At 35.4% G+C, this 26,126-nt stretch overlaps 1 protein-coding gene and 1 pseudogene across 1 annotated transcript in view; one reads left to right on the top strand and one right to left on the bottom strand.

Moving 5' to 3' along the window:
• Positions 1 to 26,126, top strand: part of SPRED1 (sprouty related EVH1 domain containing 1) — a 108,220-nt gene that overhangs the window by 15,093 nt on the left and 67,001 nt on the right. The gene's annotated exons all lie outside the window — the stretch shown is intronic.
• On the bottom strand, positions 22,069 to 22,670 carry LOC134374097 (rRNA-processing protein FCF1 homolog; annotated as a pseudogene).

Genomic DNA, 26,126 nt, shown 5'->3' with positions numbered 1-26,126 from the left:
ATTTTGAATGAGCATAAATCAGGAACTTAAAAATATGATGGTGAAGAATATACATACTTTTTTTCTTGATGGTTATTTGGTCTGAAGGACCAAACTTAAGTTTAGTAAAAGTTAAGAAAATATAACAAATACCTAAATACATATGTCAAATTAGGATATTCTTCAACGTGGTATTATCGTTTTAAAAAAGAATGGGAGTGATGGGAGATAAATGAGTGAGAAAAGCTAGTCTGTCGTCACCTTAGTTTTTCTCCAGCAATTTTTCCTAGTCTTGATACTTAAGGAGGGAGCAAACTTAGCTTCTGAATAATTCAGAAGAAAATAATTTATCTGATGCTGTGTAGACCCTATTGCTTTTGAGTCTGAACCTGTGTAATGTGGACTAGCCCCAGCATACATCAAATAAAAAGAATGATTTTAGAGAAAAGAATTATTGGTTAGCCCAATTTTTGCATTTACTCTGACTCAGATAAGTGTAGCCATGTAGTACAAGGAAAACAGTAAAACTAAGTGTGAATCTTTTAAACTGACTTCCTTTGTTTTGGAGCACAAGGGGCAATAATTACATTGAAGAAAGAAAAAAAAAAAAATCAGCCAAAAACCCAATACCACTTTCATTTGCTTCTAGTTCCATACATACGTATTTTTGCTTGTTTTAATAGTGTACACACAAATACTTATTATTCATTCTCACCTGATATATTTAATATAAAGACTTTATGCTTCTATATAGTTTTTTAATAATCATCATTTTAATACTTGTAATATTTCAAGTTGCACCAAAAGTTTACAAATCTGTTACCTCCTTAATGAACACTTCAGGTTTCTAGATCTTTACTACTATAAATAACATTGTAGTGAGCATCTTTTTGCATGTAACTGTTTTCTTCTGTTCAGTTAATCTTAAGATAAATTTACAGAAGTAGGACAATTTTGTCAAAGTGTATAAGTGGGTTTTTAAAAAAAATTATTACTATGAATTGCTGCTTCTAAAAATTTACATTTTTTTAAATCATGGATTATTTATAAACGAAATTCATTCTCAAATTTTGTAGATTCCATATTTGTCTTTTAGTACCTTGTGGTTTTATACAGTTCCTAGTACATAATTAAATGGCAGCCAATACTTGAGTGATTATTAGCATTGGTTTAAAATCATTTTATGGATATTCTTCATTACAACCATTTATTTTAAGTGCTATTACTGTTAATATGTCATTTACAAAGATGAGGAAACTGAGGTTTGGGAAAGTTAAATAACTTGGCGAAGATTACATAGCTGGTAAATATCTTCTGACTCTAAAGCCTGTGCCCCAAAACAGTGGCTTTTATGCTTTTTGACCATATCAGGTAGTCTAAATGTAACAAATACATTTTACCTTTTGTCACAGTGTACATACACAAATATGCAATAAGGTATAAACATGTAAAGATTTAGTGGTTAAAAAGCTTTCCATTTTTTCCTAATGTGAACAATTAAAAACACTTCATATTGGGAAAGCAACTATATTATTGATTAGAATTTAGTACTCACATAAATCTTTGAGATAGTTATTAGATTTCAGAGTAATTGTATACTTTTTAAAGATTGCTTTGGGATACATTGCCTTAGCATTTGGGGTACTTAGTGAAGAAATCTGAGAAAAGCAATGATGTAACATTTGTCATCTATAATTTAGCTACAGCAATTCAAATTTGAATTCACCTGCAGTCCTTACAATTTGACCTTGAAGTCCACTCCTCTGAGAATCCTATTCTTTCAGTATTATCTCTTATTTTCATGAAATAATAAGCTGAACATAAATGTAAATTTTGAGTGTCAACAAGGAGATATGACATTCTAAATATTGCACAATAGTTTAGAGCGGGGATTTTTAACTATAATGGGTCTTGCCCAGTATTACATTTTCATATGAAATAGAATACGAAAGTCAGCTTGTCTGTCATCACAGTAAGTCTAAGATGTTTTATGTATGTTTGTTTGTGTCTATATGACACAGTTACCCCACTGGCTAACTTCCAGTTATCCCTAAACAATAAATTCACAAGGATGTTGAGACACATGGGGGAGAAGGTAGATCGTTAATGGTTTAAAGTGATCAAGGGTAGAAAATGAGAAATTATTATACAGGACCCATTATTTTTAGAAGATATATCGGTATTCCGTCCATTATTTGATCAAAGGTAATGTAAGAATTCCATAGGCTATGTTACAGTGTTTGGTACTCAATAAGCACTAAATAAATGTTTGCTCTTGTGCATTCAAATATGACTTGTCTCTTAACCTTGTTTTCTGTGTTTTTACAATCGTTCCACAATTCCATTGGTAGCCTTATCATCTCAATCGGGGAGGGATTCCTGCTGGTGTTAGTTGTATCTCCAACATTTGAAATCTCAGATTATGAAGGAATTGTAGAAAAAGACAATATAGGGCCCAGCCCGTGGCGCACTCGGGAGAGTGCGGCGCTGGGAGAGCGGCGACACTCCCGCCGCAGGTTCGGATCCTGTATAGGAATGGCCAGTGCACTCACTGGCTGAGCACCGGTCATGAAAAGGACAAAAAAAAGAAAGAAAGAAAGAAAGAAAAAGACAATGTATTTTTACTACTAGCTTTTAATTCATTCCAAATGTTTCTTATTACTTTAGTGAAAGATACTTTTTTTTCCCCTGCTAAAATTTTCTTTGTTTCCATTTGCTCAGTTGGGCCTTATTAGAATCTTTTGAAAATCTAAAGCACTGGGTCCAATAGAACTCTGTGGTATCCAATACGATAGCTACTGTGTTGCTAGTTGTCTGTTGAGTACTTGAGATGTGGATTGAATGATAGAGGAATTAAATTTTTAATTTTATTTAATTTAAATAGCCACATGTGTCCAGTGGCTACTGTATTGGGCAGCACAGTTCTGGACATTTCTATTCCTTCAAACTGAACAGATTTTTAGAAAACTATGACATGTTCTGTATTCAGTCTCTTAAAGTTCTGATTTTTTTTTTTAATAGGGAGGTAGCTTGAAATAGTGTAGCTTTTTCCAAGATGTGGAATTTGCTACTTACATGTAAGGTAATTTTGGTTGTCTCACAGACATGGCATTAAATTAAATTGAGAAGTTATTCCTTTCCCAATACTTTTTGAATTTTAAGTAAAAAAAGATTACATGTTTGTGTGTGTGTGTGTGTGTGTGTGCATGTGTCTTTTTTAAGGAGTAGTAAGTAGTATTAACCTCTATCTCTGGTAGACAAGGTAATACTGTTTTTGGCTTTTACTGTATTAAATTTTATGATTATCATCTATTCGTGGCTTGTGAGGTTTTTGTTTCATTTTTAATTGACCAGGATTAAAACCTTTCCTTTTAGGAACAACATGTTTTGGATAATATTCATGGTACACACAGGCAAAAAATGAAATGATGAAGGTAGTGACTGTCAAAACAGGTTTATGACATACTGAGCTAGAGGAAGGAAAATTGGCTTGGTAGGGAAACTGGAGCCCTACTGTGCCACTGGTTTAATTGGGGCAGTCTATCTTTTTTAGGTATGGTTCTGCTTTGGGAAAATGGGAAAGAGGTTGGTTTAGCGTGGGAAGAGATTTTAATTTTTCAGATGTGTTTTATTCTGTAATAACTTCTGATCATACCATTTTGTATAGTAGCTTACATGTATTAAGCACTTTGCTATGTCATACATGCATTATCTTATTTAATCCTCACACCAAAGTAGATTATATTTAACCTTCAATTTTTTTTTTTTAGGTTTACAGAAATGGATTAATCATTTCTTGTTCCATACTATCATCATTGTACATCATTGTATGTCATCATTGTACTCTACAGTCTATTATTTTAATTTAATTTTTATTTACTTGAATAATAAATACCCACTACAGTGTAATTCAGGAATGAGAACATTAGTGCTAACTAACATCTACCTAATGTGCTTGTGCTTCTGTCATATTCTCTTGCCTTTTTTCTCAGAAGTAGCTTTTTCCTCAATAGTGTGTTTACCATTCCTTTCCTTGGGGGTGGGGGTGTTTCACTGTTTTTGAACTTTATATTTTCTTATATGTCAATTCCTGGAACTTAATTTTTTTTTTAACTCAGTAATACTTTATTAAGATTTTTCCTTTTTAATAATATTTTATTTATGTTGCTGTATAATGTTCTGTTATGTGAAGTTACGTTTAGATATCCTCTTGTCTAATTTTTTTTTTGAGTCATTTCCAGGTATAAACATTACTGCTATGAACATTCTCACTTATGCTCCTGATACATATGTGCTAAGTATTCTCTTGAGTACATATGTAGGAGTGAAATAGTTGGGTTGTAAGATGTGAATTTTCAAGTCTACAAGGTAATGTCAAATTGTGTCCCCAAATAGTTCCAATTTATACTCCCACTAGTAAAATAAAGAAGGGGTGTAAAGTCATACCTTATAATGGTCTTGATGTGCATTTTCTGTAACAGATAATGATTTTTGCTAAAATTTTGAATGCTTACTAAGTGCCAGACACTGAATTGATTTAGTGAATGAGTTAATTTACATGAGTTAATAAACTCATTTAATCCCACAACAACCCTATGGGGTAGGTACAGTTAACATTCATTTTATAAATGAGGAAATGAGGCCTGGTAAAGTTAAGCTAGTAAATAACAGAATTGAGATTCAAACTTTAACTTCAGAATTCAGCCACTTACCTGGTTTTACCTCTCTCGGAATACTATTTATACATTCAGTCTTTCGGCCTTTTATGTGCTTGTGATGGTGAGTGTTGTTTATTCATTTTGTCCTTACATTACCCAATGTGTAGTCTTCCTTTAAAGAGAAACTTGTTGCAAAGCCTCTTTTCTCATTGCTAGAATGAGTAAAATGGCTCAGATAATTTCTAGCACTTTTGGTTTTAATATTTTGCAATTTGACTTAATCTCCTATCCAGTCTGTCATTAATTTCAGAATGATCTATTATTTGCATATTCTATCTTTTTGAACATTAAATTGTGAGATTTTTAAGGGTGATTCATTTTTATTTCATTGTATAATTCTATTTGAAGTAAAAATCTTTATTTTTTAGAAGAATATTTTAATGTATTAAGTAATTAAAAAAAAATCCACAGGAGACTTGAATGTATACTAATCTCTACATAAGATTTTTGTACATGTATCTCTTGAACTGAGTGAAATGTTTCCTTTAACATTTCCTGGTGATATCTTTGAGGTACTTCTTTATTAGGCCAGTCATCTTTGCTTATAATCTGCAAGATGCTCATTAGATTTTATTTGTTTTATCTTTTAGGTATTTGGTGTTAAAGATAAATATTATTTTAAAATAAGTCTAGTGATAAGAGATTTTACTTAATCATTATTGAATGACAAAGTGCTGGACCCAATAATAAACACCTAATTATCCATATATCATGACAAAGTACGGTATTATCTAAACGTCAGATGTTAAAGTGTTTAGATCCTGTGAAAATAGTGTTTAGGACTGTTACAGTAAGGGAATGTCTTTTAATTCAAAGCCATTATGCGTATGCTACATATTTTAGTGGTAATTATGTTTTTCAGTGCAGTGGGCCCAAAAGGATCAGTCACACATGTGTTTTGGAATGGAAGGCTGATAGAAGCAGCCGAACAGATGGAGATCAGGATGTTGTAGCATTTCTTATTAGTCAAATTTAGTCCATCTCCTAGATTTTACATTGCTCTTAGATTTGGCACAGTCATTAATGTTGATATTCAATAAAATAGCTACAACAAATATTTATTGAACATTTATTATATGCCAGAGAGGATGGAAACCAACATTTTTGAGGTTTACTATGTTCCAGGTGTTAGTACTGTAGGTATTAGGGATGTAAATGAACAAAATCTGGATCTTTCCTTCAATCCAATATTAGAAATAAGTGATTAATAATGAAGGACTTGGAGATATTGATTCACTGCTAGGTGAAATACAATTTTCCCAGAAGAGTGAGAAAAACTATTGAGCAAAAACTACTTCATTTTGAAGAAGCATCTTTATGTGTTATGCTTAACTTTATATAAAGTTCAGTAGTCGTGTGATAAGTAGCTGCAGTCTTAACTGTCTTTGATTCACTTTGAAGTTTGTGTGGCAGGATAGATTGTGTAAGAAGGGTTAAAGATTTAGTGCTTTTAGAGATAAGGATCTATTGAATGTTGTGAACTTAGTCTTTTTGCAAAAGTTTGTAAAGAAAATTTTATTTATATATGAATAATACCTTAAGTTTTATCTGTGGGATGTGTATAACTTTAATCATTTTTTAAAAAATTATTTTCTTCACTAGCAAGAGCTTTGAAGTGAATGATTTGATGCACAAGGATAATTGTATGATAATTAGCCCAATTAGGTCAGGCTTTCATGTAAGAGCATGAGGTGTCATTCTAAGTCATTTTTAAAAAATTTTATTTTACTTCTCAATATACATTGTAGTTGATTTTCATGCCCCTTTACCCGTTCTTCACCACCCCATATCTGTTCACTTGACTAAGTCATTTTTAAATGGTCCAGACAGCCTATAGATTTCTGATTGGAAGACTAAGGGGTATTTTAGGTGAAGAACACAGTTGTGATTCCAAACTCCTCAAATAACTTGTCATGAACCTACTGAACTATATTTATTTCTCCTTTCATTCAGTTATTTATACTAAAAAAATAAAGATTTTATGGGTGAGAGGTCAAGGTAAAGGTATTGAAGGGATTACGTAAACATGTTGGTCTTTTGCCAACCTAGGTAATCTTGAGAATTTTTTCACTATTATCTACTGAAGAGTTATCATTCAAAGATACCTGGCAGTTATTGGTAAAGTAATTATAAGCTAGTCCTCCTCATTTTGCTTTGTTCCTTCAGAAAAATTCTTGTCTTAATATCTTCTTGAAGGTCCATGGTGATAGGGAGAGGGGATTTGTTTTTAAATGGTTAGACTGCATTTTCAGAAATTTTTTTCCCTTTGGAGTAGAAATTTAAGCACCCTTGGTTTAGGACCAAAATTCTGCATGTAATCCCAGTTAGCAATTCAGGTTCTTCCCGTAGATTTGAAATTTAAAAAAAAAAAACTTGAAAGTATATTTGTGGGACTGCAAAGAAAAAGTATTAGGCATTTTATAGTATCAAAGTTAGAAATGATAATGAAAGCTGCTAACATTTATATATTGCTTTAGATTTTACAGAGCACCTTTATGTCCATTGTTTTATCTGATTCTCAAAGTAATTATGTGAGGTTGGTGAACACAGATATTTATTCATTCTCACTTTGAAATCATTTTAGACCTACAAAAAAGTAGGAAAAATATGCAAAGAATATCCGTATACCCTTCAGGCAGCTTCCCAAAATGTTAACATCTTGCATAGCCAAATCAGGAAATTAACGTCTATACAATATTATTATCTACTGAAAATATTAGTATCTACTTACATTACTCAAGTTTTGTTAGTTGTTCTAATGTCCTTTTTCTGGTTTAGGATACAGTCCATAATTACATTTTTGCATTAAGCTGTCATGTCTTCTTAGTCTCCTTTAATTTGAAACAACTCTTCAGTCTTTCTGTCTTTTATAACTTTGACACTTTGGAAGCGTACTGGCCAGGTATTTCATAGATGTACTTAAGTTCAAGTTATGCATTTTTGGCAACAGTACTCTAGAGTGATGATGTCCTTGTGTATCAAATCAGGAGCTTGATGATGTTGATATGTCCCATTACTAGTGAGGTTAATTTTGATCGTTTGGTTAAGATGGTGTTTTCCAGGTTTCTCAACCGTTAAGTTCTCTTTGTAATAGCATCTTCTGGGGAGATACTTTGATGCTATGTAAATATCCTATTTTCTCTCACATACTTGTTCCCTATTTTTAGCATCTGTTTTTGGTTCTTGCCTACAACAGTTATTGTGATTTTTACCAAATGGAGATTTTCTATTTCCACATTCTTTCTACTTTTATTAATTGAAATTCTATAGTAGAGCTGTCTCTTCTCACATTTATTTATTTCTATTAGTATGTGTTATAATCCATTGCTATGAATATTTTTGTGCTGTCTTGTTCCAGATTTGGCCATTGGGAAGTCCATCAAATTGGCTTCTATGTCCTTTTGACATGTTCTTTGATTTTTTGAGCACTACCATTCTGGCATCACAAGATGGTCCAGGCTTATCTTGTGGTTTCCCTGCCCCAGCTTTGGAATCATCCCATTTCTCCAAGAGCTCTGGTTCCTTTTATTGGAGAGTTATATTTGGAAACTATTACATATTACGTGGGTGCTAAGTGTGCAACAACATTGACTTTGCGTAAGTTTGATGGTATTATTAACTGTATTTTACAGATGGAGGAAACTAAGCTGAAGTTAAGTCTTGTTGATAACACCCAGATAAAGTGATAAAATTGGGATGTAAACTTGGGCCTTCTCAGTTCAGAGTCCGGGTTCTCTCTACTTTCTTTTCTATATTACTGTACTTGCCTTTCCATTAATTTTGTTATTTGTCTTTCCTAGCAAGGATTGAGCACAATCTAATTAAAATATATGCAAGAAAATTATTTTCTAATAATAGGTTTAGCTATTTCAAAAAAGAAAATAGTCATTGAAGTTCCCAAAATATTTATTATATGTGTGCTTATGAGTAAGGTAGTGTGCTAGACATTGGTTGTATTTGAGTATGTGCATATGTATTGAGGGACATTGTGCCAAGAGATTTTTTGTTTGTTACTATAGCTTTTTTCCCCTCAATATATTTTTAAGGAGTAGAGGTAGGTGGTATGGCGATTGTAAATTATTAAATTATTTCATTATCCATGAATCCAAATGGCTTAGGATTTGTATATGATATGTAAATATGTAATACATAAATATATAATACTTAGATCTGTTTATATTTACATGTGCCTCTTTTTATTGCACTGTTATTTTATAATTGTTAGTAATATTATGCACACATTAAATGATACCTATTTGCTAAACACATTTAAGCAATTCATGCCATTGCATTTAATTCCCACAGTAGCTTCTTGAGTTGGCATTATTTTTCCCATATTCCAGGTGAGCAAACAGACTTAAATTAAGTGACTTGCCCAAGATTTTAATGGTTAATAAATATTATAAGGTGGATTTAAATCCAATTTTTATACTCTCTACTATGTGAAATATTATTTCTGTTGTATGTGTATTTTGTTCAGGCTTTTATTTTTTCATTCAGAGATTAATTTATTTAAAACTTGTATGTGAAAACCTTTATTAATCCCACGTTGAAAGTAATGGATAAAAATAATCATAAAAACTACTGTGAAACACTTGCTTACAGAATTTACAGTTTAGAAAACAGTTTTATCCATGGAAATAAAGCAGCCCACAACTTAAAAAAAAAATTATGCAGAAATTTATCTTTTTATAATCTCTGTGTAAAAACACTGCAAGCTGTTTTTAAAATACATTGTTAGAAATATTTATGAAAACCACTGTGAAACATTTATTTGCAAAGGTTCCAGTTAAAAAAAGTTAAATTCACTAAATTAAGGCAATCAACAGTGCATCATTAAAGAATCATGCAGAGATTATCCTTTTTTATTTCCCTAAATGTTAGTTTACTGCTACTGGAATGATATACCCCCCACACACATTTTAAAAATCTATAATAGTTCTTTAATATAATCAAACGTTAAACAGGTGAAAATTTCTCTTTCTTACAACTGATTTGTTTACATCAGGATCCAGACAAGTTCTGCTTGTTGTGTTCTTTGCTATGTCAGCTGTCTCTTAAGTTTCTTTTAATCCATAGATTCCCCCTTCGTTTAGTTTTTCCCCCTTTATCCCGTAAAGTTTTCCAAGGTCTTCTGGATTTGCTGGCTCCATCCCAGTAGTGTCATTTAACACGTTCCGCCATCCCCTGCATTTCCTGATGATTGGTTGCTGGATCCTGAGTCTTGATATCACTCAGTTTAGATTTGTCTTTGGAGATCTGTGTTCTTACTTCAGGAGGCCCATTTTGTCTGATTGTCTCTCTCTGTGACATTAGTAGACATAGATGGTCATTTGGTAGATCCATTATTTCAGTAGGGGTTTGCAAAATACCATATTGTAATTATTTTTTTTAAAACATTTATATTTTTTAAAAATACCATTTTTGTAATTATTCCATCTTTATTTACTAGCTGGGATACATTAGTAGACAAAAGTGTTGCTTCCTCAGCTGTTTAGGTTACCCTAAGGAACAATTTGTATAAGAAAGACAAATAAATGCTTGACTCTTCCCTTTTACTTACTAGTTTTAGAAAAATGAATTGTTTCCCTATCATCTTTCAGAGAGACTGAGAATTTACTTGCTTTTGTTTACTGTCATTATGGTTTTTTGTGGTGGTGAGATTTAGTTTCTTTTTCTTTCTCATTTGCATTTCTGTTCTACCAGTGGGTTTTGTTCTTTCTTGTGTATTCATGGTAGTGATTATTTTTTTTTGGATTCCAGATGCAGGACTCCCTTGAGGATTTCTTGCAGGGCTGGTTGTGTGGTGGTGACCAGTTTTTGTTTGTCTGGAAAATACATTATTTATCCCTCATTTCTGAAGGATAGCCTTGCTGGGTATAGTATTCTTGGCTGGCAGGTTTTATTTTCTTTCAGTATTTTGAATATGTCACCTCATTTTCTTCTGGCCTGTAGAATTTTTGTTGAAAAGTCTGCTGTTGGTCTGGTAGGGGCTCCCTTGTAGGTGACTTTACACTTTTCTCTTGCTTCTTTTAAGATTTTCTCTGTCTTTAAGCTTTGCCAGTTTGACTATAATGAGTCTTGGAGAGGATCTTTTTGGGTTGAATCTATTCAGGGGTCTTTGAGCATCCTGGATCTGAAGTTCTGTTTCGCTCCTTATATCTGGGAAGTTTTTCCTTATTATTTCATTGAATAGATTTTCCATGCCTTTTCCTTTCTCCTCCCCTTTTGGAACACCTATGCTTCGAATATGTGTGCACTTAAGGTAGTAGTCTGCTAGCTCTCTTTAGTTATCTTCATTTTTTTGAATTCTTTTTTTTCTTTTTTTAGTTTAGCTGGGTTATTTCGAAAACTCTTCAAGATCAGAAATTCTTTCTTCTGCTCGTTCTAGCCTGCCGCTTTAGCTCTCAGTTGCATTTTTTATTTTGTTGAGTGAATCTTTCAGTTCCATGACTTCTGCTACATTTTTTTTTAAGGTATTAAATCTCTTTGTAAATTTTCTCCCTCATATCCTGGATTTTTGTCTCGTTTCATTATGTTGTTTGAGTCGTCTTCTATCTCCATGAGTTTCCTTAAGGTTGTTGCTCAGAAATCCTTTTCAGTCATTTCAAGGGGTTCCAGCTCTATAGGATCTGGTATTTGAGGGTTACTGTATTCTTTTAGTGGTGTCAAATTTTCTTGGATTTTCGTATTTCTAGTATCTATGCATTGATATGTAGTCATCTGGTAGAACAGTTGCGTCTTCTGTTATGCTGGAGTGGGCTTTGAGGAGAGAGACTTCCTCTTCTTTTTTTGGTCTCTGCTGGTGACTCTCCTTGTGTCACTGCAGTTGAGTGTCTTGTGGGCCACCTGCATGGTGGCTGTGGCTACTGCTATGTTGGCAAACCGCTTTTGCGGCAGCCCTGGCTGTAGCAGGCCACCCATGCAGAAGTAGTGTTTTCAGCACACTCCTTGCCTGTTTCTGGGTGGGGGATGCTGCCCTTGGCTCCTACCTAGGATCCCAGGCATGCTCTTTGCCTGCTTCAGAGCAGTTGGGGCTGCCCTCGGCTTCTTCCTAGGACCCAGGATGTGCATCTTTCCTGCTTCTGGGTGTTAACAGCTGCCTTCAGCTCCTTGCTAGGACCCGGGGTGTGCTCCTTGCCTGCATCTGGGCGGTGGGGGCTGCCCTCGGCTCCTGCCTGTGACCCTGGATGTGTTTCTTGCCTGCTTCCAGGTGGTGTGTGCTGCCTGTTCAGGCTTTTAGAGTGCCACTTAGTTCCAGTGCTGAGGATTTGCTAAGTCTATTCTGTTTAAACATTTTTTGATTTGCACATTTTGATACTGTCCTTTCTCAGCTTATACCTGACTTATAAAACATAGTGTAGTTTATCTTTAAATAGTCTTATCTCAGAGTCATTTTATTAACTTTATGGGACATTCCTCTGGTCTATTAAGTTTTGTTGGAATAGTGACGAGCATCCACAAGTACAAAGAGGGGGATACATTTTTGTGCTAGTTCCTAATACTAGGCTAAAGCTTGCTGGGCATTTTTTTATTGGGTTGCTATGCTAGTTTGGAATCCATCTTCATAAACAAAAGAATAATATTCATAAAGCTCATTTGTGCTTCTGCATTAAAATAAAGAAATGTATTTAAAACCTCTGGTGTCAGTATAAGGAATTATCAGTTGCAAGTAATGTAGAATTATATTAGTTATTTAGTAGTAAATTAACAAGTGTGGAGTAGGAGAAGGTAGAACTATGTGCATTTGTTTATTCACTAGTTGTGATGAAAGTAGAAAAACCGTAAGACAAAAATTCATTTTTGTTAAGAGAACTGTTAGAAATTATTCCTTCTTGTGTACATCAGAATTAGAGTAACATATAAATATACACACAGAATATATTTGTTTTTCACTATGTTGATGTAGTTCTTTTGGTGAGTGGCTAACAAGACTTCTACCACGTTTTATTATTGTGGTACTTTAAATGTGGGTTGATTTCTCTGTTTAGAGCAATACCAGTGTGAGGCTAAGGTTGTATCTCTGCAGTTCAGATTAAGTTTAGCAGAATTTAGTCCTAAGAGTAGATGCAGAATATTGTTTCTTGTTTTCCTTACTTAATCTTATCAGATTGTATTGGTTGATCAAAAGAGGATCTGGTTGTGTGCCAGACAGTGCTGTTGTATTCTCATCACAGCCTCTGAAGTAAACTTCCAAAGAGACTTTTGAGTTCTTTTTGCCCATGTTCAAAGCCCAGCTTTGTCACTTAACCAGAGTCATGTGGTCTTGGGCTTCTGTAGGCCTTAGTTTCCTCATCTTTAAATTTAGGATAATAATCATACCTGTTTTGGAAGGTTATTGTGAGGATTGAATATAATCCACGTAAAATGTTGAACCTTTTCTGCACATAGAAAGTACTGAAGTGTTATCTGCCAATTAATATTATTAGTGGTAGTGGCAGAAGTAGTAAGTAACTTATTGAAAGGAAACCTTAAAAGTTACTACTTTAGAATAAGCACTAAGTAATTCTGTAGAAAAAAACCAGGTTTTCCTCTGCTCTCAGACCAGAACAATGAAGATGGTAGAGTTTAGATGTGTTGTCCCCTCCAAAACTCGTGGAAATTTGATCCCCAATGTGGCAATGTTGGAAACTGATTGAGTCATGGGGGTGAATCCCTCATGAATAGATTAATACTCTCTAGGGGGGGATTAATGAATGAGTTCTTGCTCTATTAGTTCCTGTGAGAGCTGGTTGTTTAAAAAGACCCTGGCACCTCCTCTCTCTCTCTCTCTCTCTCTCTCTCTCTCTTGCTTCCTCTTGCCATGCCATATGCTTGTACCTGCTGGCTGCCTGCCGCTTTCCGCCATGAGTAGAAGCAGCCTGAGGCCTGTGCCAGATATAGCTGTCCAAGAATCATAAGCCAAATAAACCTCCTTTCTTTATAAATTACCCAATCTCAGATATTTCTGTTATAGCAACACAAACGGACTAAAACAGTAGACTTCTGTGACCAAATTTGTGGGGAATATCCAACCAAACCATCAGTTCTGCAGTGGTCACCTGCTGGGTGTCCTTTAATTCAGTTCAGTTCTGACACGGTCTGCCAGAAGATAGCCTCAGATCACACAGGCTTTGGGCTCAGTCCCACAGGACTGAGCAACACTTCTAATGTGGATTGAGAGCCCCCGGTTATTTTGCCCATGGTTATGACCAACTGAATATAAATTTGGGTTCCCACAGCCCCCTCCTTGGGTTTGATTAATTTGCTAGAGCAGCTCACAGAACTCAGGGAAATATTTACTTACGTTTACCCGTTTGTTATAAAGGACACAAATGAAGAGATGCATAGGGCAAGGTGGGGGGAAGTAGCATGGAGTTTCCATGCCCTCCCTGGGTGTGCCACCCTCCAGAAACCTCCATGTGTTCAGGTATCAGTAAAGAACCCAATCCTTTTGGGTTTTCATGTAGGCTTCATTACATAGCCATGGTGATTAAATCATTGGCCATTGGTGATCAGTTTAACCTTCAGTCCCTGTCCCCTCCCTGGAGGTTGGGGAACCTGGCTGAAAGTCCCAACCCTCTCTTCCTGCTTTGGTCTTTCTGGTGACCAGCCTCCAACCTGAAGCTAGCTAGGGGCAGCCACCCATCAGTCAATTCATTAGCATACAAAGAGACACTTACCACTTTGGAGACTCCAAGGAGTTTAGGAGATGAATGCCAGAAGATAGGACTGAAGGCCAAATATATATTTCAGAATATCATGGTAATATATGACAAACATTTACAGGACATGTTCTAGGAAAATTTTGTAAGTCCTTGGGTGTTTCATGGAATCAAAGAAATTTGGAATGGGAAAAGATTTTGATTAAATAGTATATTTTCTTCCTTATTTTTATAGATGAGGGTTCTAAGGCCTGGTATGTTAAAATAATTTGCCCAAATTATTACATTTGCATTGTGTCAGTCTCAATAGAAGCTTTATCTTCATGACTGTCAGTTTGGTATTGCTTCCACTGAAAAAATATCACCTTCGTCAATTTTTTTCTTACAACATGGCAGTAACTCCGATCTATGTTAAGGGAAATAATTTATTTGGGGAAGCATATTCTTTATTTTTAGGGATAATTGATACTAGTAATCAGCACTGATTCTTACAGTATATGCAATATAAGTTGTAAGAGAAATGTCTAATTTGCCTTCTTAAAGGGATATGATAGTATAATGTTATCCTTGCAACAGGTCAATGAAAAAGACTTCTCTAAAAGCATTATAGTATTCACATTCTCCTGGTAGCCAGCAAGGTCTTGGCAAGAAATTGATTGATTATTTAGCGAATGGGTGAGTTGCTTATTTTCTAGAATTAAAAAAAATCTGGAAAAATGCAAAGAAGATAACAGTCATGTATATCCTTATCATCCAGAATTAGCTACTGTTATTATCTTTGTCCCAGATTTTCTTTAAAAATCCATTATTGTTTTATGGGGGTGGTTATAATTAGCCTATTCAATCTATCTTATCTAAAGATAAGAGATGAAAAATGATATGATTTTATCGGGGTTATTTAGGACATTTGATTAGGCAGTGTACTAATGAATTTAATGACTGTGTGGACCAGCAAACTACATTTTCTTTTATAATCAAAACAATTGTTTGCAAAACCAAATGATTTAGAATGAATTAGTACAAATTTAGTATCTCTTGCAACTAAAAGAACTACTTATATTGTGACTTCTATTGACCTTCATTTAGTAGTTACAGTAATTGTACAATGGATGGCGCCTTAAAAGGAAAAGCAATAAATCGCTTTGATAATGAGCCTAGCCCATCATCTAAAATCCCTATCTCAAAAGTTATTATTTATTCTTTTGCAATACACATATAACCGTTGTGGTATGTTCCTAATCTACCCATATAGTGAGCTAATTAGAAACTAGGTTAGATGAGGACAAGTTGTAGGAACTGCTGAGGGTGAGCCTGGAGAAGAGTTGATGTCTTCTCCTTTACTCATAACTTTTGAAATGAAAAGTTTATAGATTATAATTTGTCTGATGATAGCTGTTTTTATTTTGTCATTGCCTGTTTTTTCTTCCATGTTTGGACGCTGGTTTGTAGGTTTGCAAGTGCCTACTGTCAGGCTGTTTTTGTTTGAAACTACTGTTCTACTACTTTGTGTGAGGAACATGATGCTGATTTGAATTCAGTATTGCTCATAAGCTTTTCATAAGTTCTTGTGTATTTCCATGAGGGCTTTCTGAATATTTTGAGGGTTGAAAAGGGATGTAGGGCATAATGTGAAAGGATACGTAGACAAGGTGGATGTGTTAGTCTGTTTTGTGTCGCTTTAAAAGAATACCTGAAACTGGGTAATTCATAGAGAAACAGAATTTATTTCTTACAGTTTTGTAGGCTGGGAAGTTCATGGTCAAGGGATGACATTTGGTGAGGACTTCTTCCTGGTGGGGACTCTTCAGAGACAAGGACTGAGCAAGAGAGCGCTAACACTCTTCCTCTCCTTATAAAGCCATGAGTGCCTCTCCCCTTTCAGTTATAACTCAGTTACCCATTAACCCTCACAGTCCAGTCATCTTCCAGTGGCCCCACCTTTCAACACTGCTACATTGGGGATCAGACTTCCATGAGCTTCAAAGGGGGTAAACATTCAAACCATAACAGCGGACATGTTTACTCTGTGAAACAGGATTACAGATTTTGAGATTTGTTTCTTTGTGATGGTGGGGATGGGCATGACTGTGGAATCTGGTTTTTTCAGAAGATTCCATAAGCTTACATCTTAGACATGAAATTTTAGAAAATGAAAAATACAATTGATAGAGAATATTTACCTCATATGTTCTTACTTTTACATAAATGAAGCTGAGGGTAAAGAGGGACTGTTTTTCCTCTCTAGTTATAGCTAACATAAGTTGTAGAGCAAGACTAGAACAGCAGGGATTTAAATCCCTGCTTGGTTACTTTCAAATGACGTGGTCTTGTGAAGTCACTTACTCTCTTGAAACTTTAGTTCCCTCATATGTAATATGGAGATGATACTCCTCTGCAGGGTTATTGTCAGAATTAAAGATAATGCCTTTAACCAAATAACCCAAAATAGATTAGGCAAATAGTAAGAGCTGGGTGAATATCTGCGATTAGGTGTTTACTATTAAATGTTTATTATTAGAGCTCAGATTGCTCTCTTTCATTTTAAGTAGTGGTATTATGTTTTGTGTGTGTGAGAGAGAGAAAGAGAAAGAGAGAGAGATTAGGAGAGAGGAAAATAAAGGTACAGTAGTCTTCAGTATCTGAGGGGAATTGGTTCTGGGACCCTCACAGATACCAAAATCTGAGGATGCTCAAGACCGTTGTATGAAATACTTGTTATATTTTAAAATTTGTATTATTTTTTATTGTTGTTGTTGTTGTTGTCTTTTTTTCCTGAATATTTTTGGTCTGCAGTTGGTTGAATCTGTGGATGTGGAACCTGCGGATATGGAGAGCCAGCTGCAATCTCTTTGCTACTGAGGGATGACTATGATGACATTATATTGTAAATTTTTCCAGATTTTTTTTTAGGTATATTATACACTTTTTTTCATAGTTTTACTTCTCCAAAACTGAGATCATACTATTTTATACTGTTTTGAAGTCTACTTTTTTATTTCTGCTTACTGTAACAACCTATAAAAATTATATCATAATACGTAATGACTGAAAATGTACTTTTAGTCTCTTAATTATGTGTCCTTGGCCAGTTTCTAGCTTTTTGTTACGGTAATAAACAATGTTATGATATAGTTTGTGCATACAATCCCAAGTGCACTCTCTGTTTCTTTAGAATAAATTTTCCAAATATAAAATTTCCAGGCCTGAAGGCATGCATATTTTAAATTTGACAAATTGCTCTCCAAAAACATTGTCGCAGTTCCCATAAACAGTGTAGAAGACTTTATTGTAACAATACTGGCTATTATTAGACGTTTAAGTATTTACCAGTTTGTAGGTGAAAAATGTTATCTATTTCCATTTTACTGATTACTAGTGAGGTTGAACAACCTGTGTTTATTACTTTATAAATTGCTTTTTCATGTTTTTGTGTTCATTTTTACATTCTTCTAAAAATTATAAGATTTTATTTTGTATTAGAATTCTAATCTTTGCCGTGCATAATACATGTTTGTCATCTGTTTGTCTCTAGTTTGTCATCTGTCTTATATTTCTGGGGTTTTTAGCAATACAGAGATTTTCCATTTTTATGGGGTTGGATATAGTAGTCTCTTACAATTTCTAACTTTAGTGCAAGTTTAGAAAGATATTGCCTAACCCCAAATTATAAAAATATTTCTCTTAACAATTACATAGTTTTAATTTTAGCAAAATGTAGAGATTGGTTTATTTATTTATTTTTCAGATGGCTAGCCTCTTACTCTAACACTGTTCATTGCATAGCCCTTTTGTTCTTTACAGATTTGATATAGTATTGTCACATACTAAATGTTTGTATGCATTTGGGTATTTTCTGGACTCCTTTCCTGTGGTTTTCAAACTTCAAACTGTATTACTATACATAAGTTTCACTTCATCTGGTAGTTTTTTTTTTTTTAAAGCATATTCTTGGGCCTTTCTTCCAGAAATTATGATTGAAAGTTTGGGTGGAGAAGAAAGCTGAGAACTTATTTATACCTCTACATAGAAAAAAACTTTACTTAACTTACTAAAAATTCTGAACCAATAAGAGAGAAAGCTGAGATATTTGATCTAATATAAATAAAAGAAAATTTTTAGATGGGAAAAACATTGAAGTAAGGTAAAAAAACAACAGCAAACTAGAAAAATGTCTGCAACTTATACAGATAAATGTTGATATCCTAACACATAAAAGAGTTTCTAAAAACAGAAGAAAACCAACAATGTTAGAGAAGAATGGCCTGGAATGGGCAATTTGCAGAGAAAGAAATAGAAATGGACTTTAACAGACAAAAGATTTTCAATCTGACTCATAACAGGAAAAAAATGCAAATTAAAAATTATTGAGGTAACATTGCTCATCTGTCAGATGGGCAAAACTTGTAAAGTTTGAGAGCAAGCCCTGTTGGCTCCAGTGAGTGAAAATGCACTTTCATTGCTAGGATGGGCTCCCGGCCTTCAAAGAATGACTTTCTGATACACACAACAAAATTGACGAATCTAAAAAAATAATATACTGAGTAAAAGAAGCAAGACTCAAAAGAAAAGTAAATAAAAAATAAAAGTTTGGGTGGGATATAGCAATCAGCTTTCTAATAAGCACATTAGATTATTTTTATGCATGTTTTATAAAATACATCGAGCAACCTTGTTCTTTTTCATTAGTACCCCACTATTTTAAATACTTTATCTTTTTTATATATATTCTTAATGTTTTGTTCTTGGCACCTCCCACTGCCTGACTGACAAGATCAGTTGTCCTTCCTGGCCCTTCTTTCTGCTTTCAAATACTATGTCTTTATAATATACTTTGATAACTACTAGGAAAACCATATCCCACCCCCAAATTAAAATGTTCATTTATTCAACAGATACTTTATTCAGTGCTTATTCTATGCCAGGCACTTCTAGTTTAAGGATGTATTTAGAGAATAAAACAAAGGTCTTTAAGCTTACAAGTAGGGAGTAATGTGAGAGGAATCACAGAAAACAATGAAATATAGTAAATAAACTATAGTAGTATGGTAGCACAAGCTTCATGGGATGGTGAATGGAGTAGAAGTGATGGCAGCAGGAGTACGTCATTGAGAAGGTGACATTTGAACAAAACAGAAAGATGAGGAAATCAAGCATACAGGTTCTGGAAAGAGCTTTAGGTAGAGAGCATGATCTGGGTAAAGTCCCTAAAGTGGGAGTAATGCTTGGCATATTTGAGGAAGAAAAAGAACAGTATGGCTGGAACAGAGTGAGTGAGGGGGAAAGTCATTGGAGATGAGGTAAGAAAGATAATAAGAGCCAAATCTTTCAGGGTATTTAGGATTTGGACTCTTTCTATCAGTGAAATATGTAGCTTTTGAAGGGTTTTGAGCATGAGTCACATAACCTGACTCATGTTTAAAGATCACTAAAGTGTTCTTGGCTTCAAAGTATACTTCAGACTTTGTTTTTTTCAAGTTACCACCTTCTTCCCCAAAAAGGCTATTGATATTTTTAACTGAATTTCCAATAAATGAACAGAAAATTTAGAAAGAATTGTTATACTCAGCTTTGCTTCCAGGAAACAAACGATTTCTTTTCATTCATTCAAGTCCTTTATACCTTTCATTAAAATTTTGAAGATTTCTTCATATTGGTCCTACACATTATTGTCCGACCAGTTTTATATTTCTTTTATTATTGTGAATTAGATCTTCTTGTGTTACAATTTCTAATTTGTTGGTACAGAGGACAGCCAGTTAATTTTTTGGTTCTTCTATCCAACCACTGTCCTTCACTCTCCTGTTTTCTAATAGTAAATTTTTTTATTATAAAAATATATTGATGTTACTAGAATACCATACGTCATTGGATAATTTGTCCACAAATCTATAACAATACTTCTATAAGTAGTACATAAAGTATCAAGATAATATGCTTTAACATATGATTCAGTATTCAAAGTATATCTTTAGAAGTCGATAGAAGAAATTGGTAGTAATTGCCTCTAGGAAGGAAAGGTAAAGGACAGGAGTTGGGGTGGTTGGAGAATTTTTATTTTATACCTTTTGGTACTATTTGAAATTGTATATGTTTTACTTACTCAATATTAATGGTAAGTTTTTATTCCTGTTTTGATCGATACCAAAGTTTGAAAGACTCTATGCATATTCCCATTGAACTGACCGTTGGTTTTAATCTCCCTCACTTTCCTTGTCATTTGAATCTTGTTTTAACATCGTTGACCAAAATATGTATTTGATCTGTCTTGTTGTTTGAGGAAAAGACCTTAAGACAGACTTTTCTTTTCCTTGCTGTTGGTCGTTGTGGTACGTTGATAGAAAAATTCCTGAGGCAGAAATGGCTAGAAGTAATTTAAATGATCACCTCTCACAGGTGTACAGTTTTCTCCATTCCCACTGCTGCTAACTTATACTAGGACATTATGTGCTCTCTCAGCTACTTCCACAGCGTCCTCAATGGCCTCTCTGTTTTTTTTTTTTAATTTTTTTTTTTTATTGAAACATGATTGTACATACCCGTGGGGTACAGAGTTGAATAGCAATACTTGTGTGCAATATGTGATGCTCAAATCAGTATAATTAGTATATTCAGCATTATACAGTGTAATCATTTTTCATGGCCCTTTACCAATTCCTCCCTAACCCTTCCTCCTTCCCCTTTCCCACCTCTGGTAAGTTCTCTTCTCTCCTTTTGAAAGTTCAATGTATTATTGTGATTGTGCATCTTTCTCTCTTTTAAAAAATTTATTTATTTTTTTTAGCTCCCATTTATGAGTGAGGACATGCAGTATTTCTCTTTCTGTGCTTGGCTTATTTCACTTAAAATAATTTTCTCTAAGTTCATCCATGTTGCTGTGAATGGCAGAATTTCATTCTTTTTTTATGGCAGAGTAGTATTCCATTGTGTAAATATACCACATTTTTCTTATCCAGTCATCCCTTGATGGACATTGAGGTTGGTTCCAACTCTAGGCTATTGTAAATAGAATATCAGAGTACACGTATCCCTTTGACATGGTGATTTCCATTCCTTTAGGTATATACCCAGCAGAGGGATTGCTGTGTTATATGGCAGTTCTATCTGTAGTTGTTTGGGGAACCTTCATACTGTTTTCCACAATGGCTGCACCAATTTACAGTCCTACCAACAGGACTATAGGGTGTTCCTCTTTCTCTGCAACCTCTCCAGCATTTGTTATTCTCTGTCGTTTTGATAATAGCCAGTCCAATAGTAATAATTTGCTAGGTAAGCAATGATGTAATCTGCAAGGATAATTTTTAAAATCATTATTTATATTTCATTTCTCTTACCCTCCTTCCTCATCCTCTTTAATCATAGTACTTATAACTTTTATCCTTGTCAGTAATGCTATCTTATTTCTGATTTTAATAGAAACTTCAAGTATTTCACTTTTAGGTATGATACTAATTGAGTTTTTATTATTGTTGCAATTTGCATTTCATTGATTGAGGAAGTATTTTTCCAATACTTCCTTACCAAGAATATTTTTAGGAATGAATGTCGAAATTTTCAGTCTTTTTTCCCCCCACTTTCAAAATAGCATCAAAAAATGAATGTATTTAACTATACTCAGCTCATAATAGAGCAAACAGGTGAACAGAATAGTTCATGCTATAGCATGTATAATGAACTGGCAAGAGAGAAAGTTGGTTGAAGGAAGGAAGAGAAAGTTTGTCTTCTGAGAATTAGAACTGGGGAGCTCCATAATCATCTGGCATCGCTTGGTGTTTTATCTGTGGTTAGAAATGTACATGATAGGGACTCCAGGAATCGTCCGGATTCTTTGTTTAATTAAGGTCAGGTCACCTGTGGCCACAGTGTAACACTTGTGCTGAGTTATTATCCTCTGTACTAAGCAGTCATCTGCATAGGTTCCTTTGTGGCTACATTGTAATTGTTCAGATATTGGATTCTTGGAGATCCTGAGAGCTACTCAATGTTTCTGCCCCAATTTCTCAGTTTCAGCCATTACACTGTTAGTTATACAAAGGATACAGTTGGCATGCAGATAGTCCATCATTGACTGCACTAAGTCCAGTTTGGCTTTAATAGAAAAGTTGGTAAAGTTGGTATCAACCAGGATGTGGTAAGGTGTGTATTATATTGCACAGCTGTGTATTATAGTGGCCCAGATGTGTATTTGGAAGAATAAGCAGGAGGAAGAGTGTTGGTGGACTTCTTTTTCCTTCAGCACACTGGAATCTTTCTTTTCTGGTTTTAATCTATCCTTTTCTTTAAGCCTCTGGTCTCTGAGACTAAGTATTCACTTCATGGTCCCGTACTTGTTTTCTTTTGCTTCCCAGTGCTCATGCCACACTCTTCAATCTCTCTCTCTCTCTCTTTTTTTTTAAAAACTATCATTCAAGGTATTAAGGTTTTTCTGAAACGGTGTCTCTTGATTCCCAGTTTAGTTCTTGTCTTAGTCTGTTTTCTATCACTTATAGCAGAATATCTGAAACTGGGTAATTTATAAAGAAAAGAAATTTATTTCCTACAGTTTTGGAGGCTAGGAAGTTGAAGGGCATGGCCTGACATCTGACGAGGGCCTTGTTCCTGGTGGGGACTCTGCAGAGTCCTGAGGCAGTGCAGGGCATCATGTAGCAAAGGCGCTGAGCATATTAATGTGCACATAGTGCTAGCTCAGGTCTCCCACTTCTTATAAAGCCACAAGTTCCCCTTCTATGATAACCCATTAATCCGTTTATCAGTGAATGTATATATTCATTCATGAGGGCAGAGCCCTCATGATCCAGAAACCTTCCAAAGGCCTCAGCCTCTCACTCAACACTGCCATGTTGGGGATTAAGCTTCAACGTGAGTTTTGGTGGGGATATTCATACCATAGCAGTTCCCTTTTCAGTATTTGAATCTTGGAGTACCAACTATGTAGAAATAGTGTTGTTCACTTTATCAAATTTATGTTTGAGATTCTGCTCCTTCTTTCTATTTTTATTGATTTTTATTCATACTGTACATCTTATATTTTTACTTATGTTAAGTCTGTGATTCTGGGTGGTTTTTGAGGTACGTTTATTTTTTATTATTATTTTATTGATTCATAATTGATTATGCATATTTTTGGGATTCACTGTTGACCTGTGTTGATCAAATCAATATGTCTAGTATGTATATTGTTACAAATTGTACTTATTCTTTATGCCCCTTTTCCAATCTCTCCCAATCCCCCTCCCCCTCCCCCCTCCCACCACTGATAACCCTAGATTTCTTCTCTCCCTCTGAAAGAGTAATGTTTACTCTGTTGATTTGTTACCTAGATGATCTGTCCAATGCTGAGATGTGTGTTCAGGTCCCCCAATAGTATCACAGAGCAGATGCTTCTTCTGTCACTCTGGAATGGGCTTTGTGGAGAGAGACATCCTCTTCTTTTCTTTGTTCTCTGCTGGTGACTCTCCTTGTGTCAGTGCACTCCACTGGCTGGTGGACCATCTGCGTAGTGGTTGTTATGTCTAGCCACTTTTGCAGCAGCCGTGTTTACTGTGGTTGCTGTGGTGGACCACCCATATGGATGTGATGTTTTTGGTATGCTTCTTGGTGCTGGCAGTGTGCCTGGTTGTGTGGGGGGGCGTCCTCCATTCTAATCCTCAGGTCCGGGCCCTGAGGCACTGACAATGTGTGTGGTTGTGGGAAGGGAGTCCGGTCCCCAGCTCCATGCCTAGGTCCCCTGGCGGCCCTGAGGCTCTGGTGGTGTGCCTGGGCCAGAACTAAATTTTTGTCCTTTGCTTACTTCTAAAACGGGGGAACTTCTGTGGGAACCAGTACTTGAGTTGTGTGGTTGAGCTAAATTGCTGCTTTGCTGCTGTTTCCCTAGGGAAGGCTTTTTGTGCAGTTCAGGGTTTAATGGTTGACCTTATAGGTACTTCCTGCTCTCCAGAGACCCTACACCTGGGTTGTGTAGAAACTCTGATCTGGGCCTGAGTTTTTTCATCAAACTGCACCCCGTGCAATTCTGCATTCCCAACCAGTCTCCTCTGAGTGGTCCTGTGCTGATTGCGGGGCAGATTGGCTGTCCTTGCTGTGTCCCAGTGTTCTCCTGGTGGGCCCATCTCCCCCACTGCCTGTGCTCCAAACACTTCCCATGGGACGAGCCCTGCACCAGTCCCTTGCAATGACTCACTGGTCTCTGAATGGTTCCCCATTTTCAGCTGTTCTGGCTCCTCCTGTGTGGGTCCACAGGAACCCTATTAGTGGTCTTGCTGGCCTGTGGGCCACTAAGGCCCTTTTCTCTCCTGTCACCTCCACGCAAGCTCCCCCGAAGGACATAGCTGCAGCTCTGCCGGCTCCTGCTCCATGTGCTCAGCAGCTCTAGCCTTAAAGCGGCCACAGCCCGAAATGCTCTGAGCAGTTTTTTCTTTCTCTCATTGTGATTTCTCCCACCTTCATGAACTCCATAGGTCTCTCCTCTTCTTCCTCTCAGCTCCAGTGGCCCCAGCGTGGCTGTTACATTTTTATAGTTCTAAATTGGTTGATTTTGGGGAGAGACACGCTGGGGACTGTCTGTTCCACCATCTTGACCAGAACTTTGTGATTCTGTTTAGGTGGTAAACTCCTTGAGGGAAGGGATGTGATCTTTTTTGTACTTGTGTCCTACCACACATATGCAGTTGCCATAAATATTAAGTTGCATTGCATTATCCTATTAATTCTTTGTTTAAAAAAATATGTAAGAAGACCTTTATTCTAGAGGTTGAGAACAATTGAAAAGGGACAAAAAATGCGGCTAGACTTTTCGAAGTACACTGGACAGCACAGTTTGTCTTTAGTCCATTCAGTATTCTCATTTGTTTGTCCAGTTGTCTCATCATTCTCTGTTTCTCAGCTGGATTACTAAAATACCTTCTGCATTCACTATTGACTCCCTCCTCTCCCGCTATTGTCTTTTCCTTCAATCTGCAAAGCAGTGTTATTTTATTTATTTATTTTTTTAAAAGCAGATCTTATATATTTCCCTGCTCAAAATCTGTTTTTTCTTAAGATAAATCTGTTTTTTCTTAAGATAAAGAACAGAACCCTTAATATGGCCTTGTATGAACTGGTCCATGTATCTCATTACTGCTTTCTTCCTCCTCCACAGTAAAACGTCTGTCTGAATCTTACAGCATATCATTTTTCTGATGCTCTTTCTTGCCTCATGACCTTTGCATAAAATAGTCTTCCATTAGGAAGACCCTTCTTCCCCTTCCTTTACTTTTCTCCCTTTTTTCTAATTTACCTCTACTGATCCTTCAGCTCTTTTAGGATCCAGAGTGTACCTGGTTCCTGGAAAGACTTGAATCACTCTGAGATCTGAGATATTCTTTTCTGAATGACATGTAATTGAGAAAATCTTACGGTTTGTGCTTGGATTTTAAGAATGTACCTGCTTGCACCTCTCTGTGTCATTAGAGTTGCTTCTTGAGTCACTTATGTTTATGTTCCCTAAGTCAAAATTACCTGACTACAAAAGCACAAGGTGAATGACTGCTTCGGCAGGAAGGGAGCTCAGAAGAGGAAGGTAGAGAAGACTGGGATACTGAAATTTTCCTACGTCAGTCTTACTTAGGACTAAAATTTCTTAAAATATTTTATTGTCTTCATAGACATGGATATGGCATGTTAATAAATTAAGAGGAAGGTTGGGATTTATATACTTTCCCATTTACTTCCTTCAAGGAAGACAAGGACCTTGCTCATATGGAACATAAATCCTGTTAATAGAAGACAGACAATAAATACTTAAAGAAAT

Source organism: Cynocephalus volans, chromosome 3, assembly GCF_027409185.1.
Source record: "Cynocephalus volans isolate mCynVol1 chromosome 3, mCynVol1.pri, whole genome shotgun sequence".
Taxonomy (NCBI): domain Eukaryota; kingdom Metazoa; phylum Chordata; class Mammalia; order Dermoptera; family Cynocephalidae; genus Cynocephalus; species Cynocephalus volans.
The sequence above is the reverse complement of the archived record's forward strand: the minus strand, read 5'-3'. Positions and strand labels throughout refer to the sequence as shown.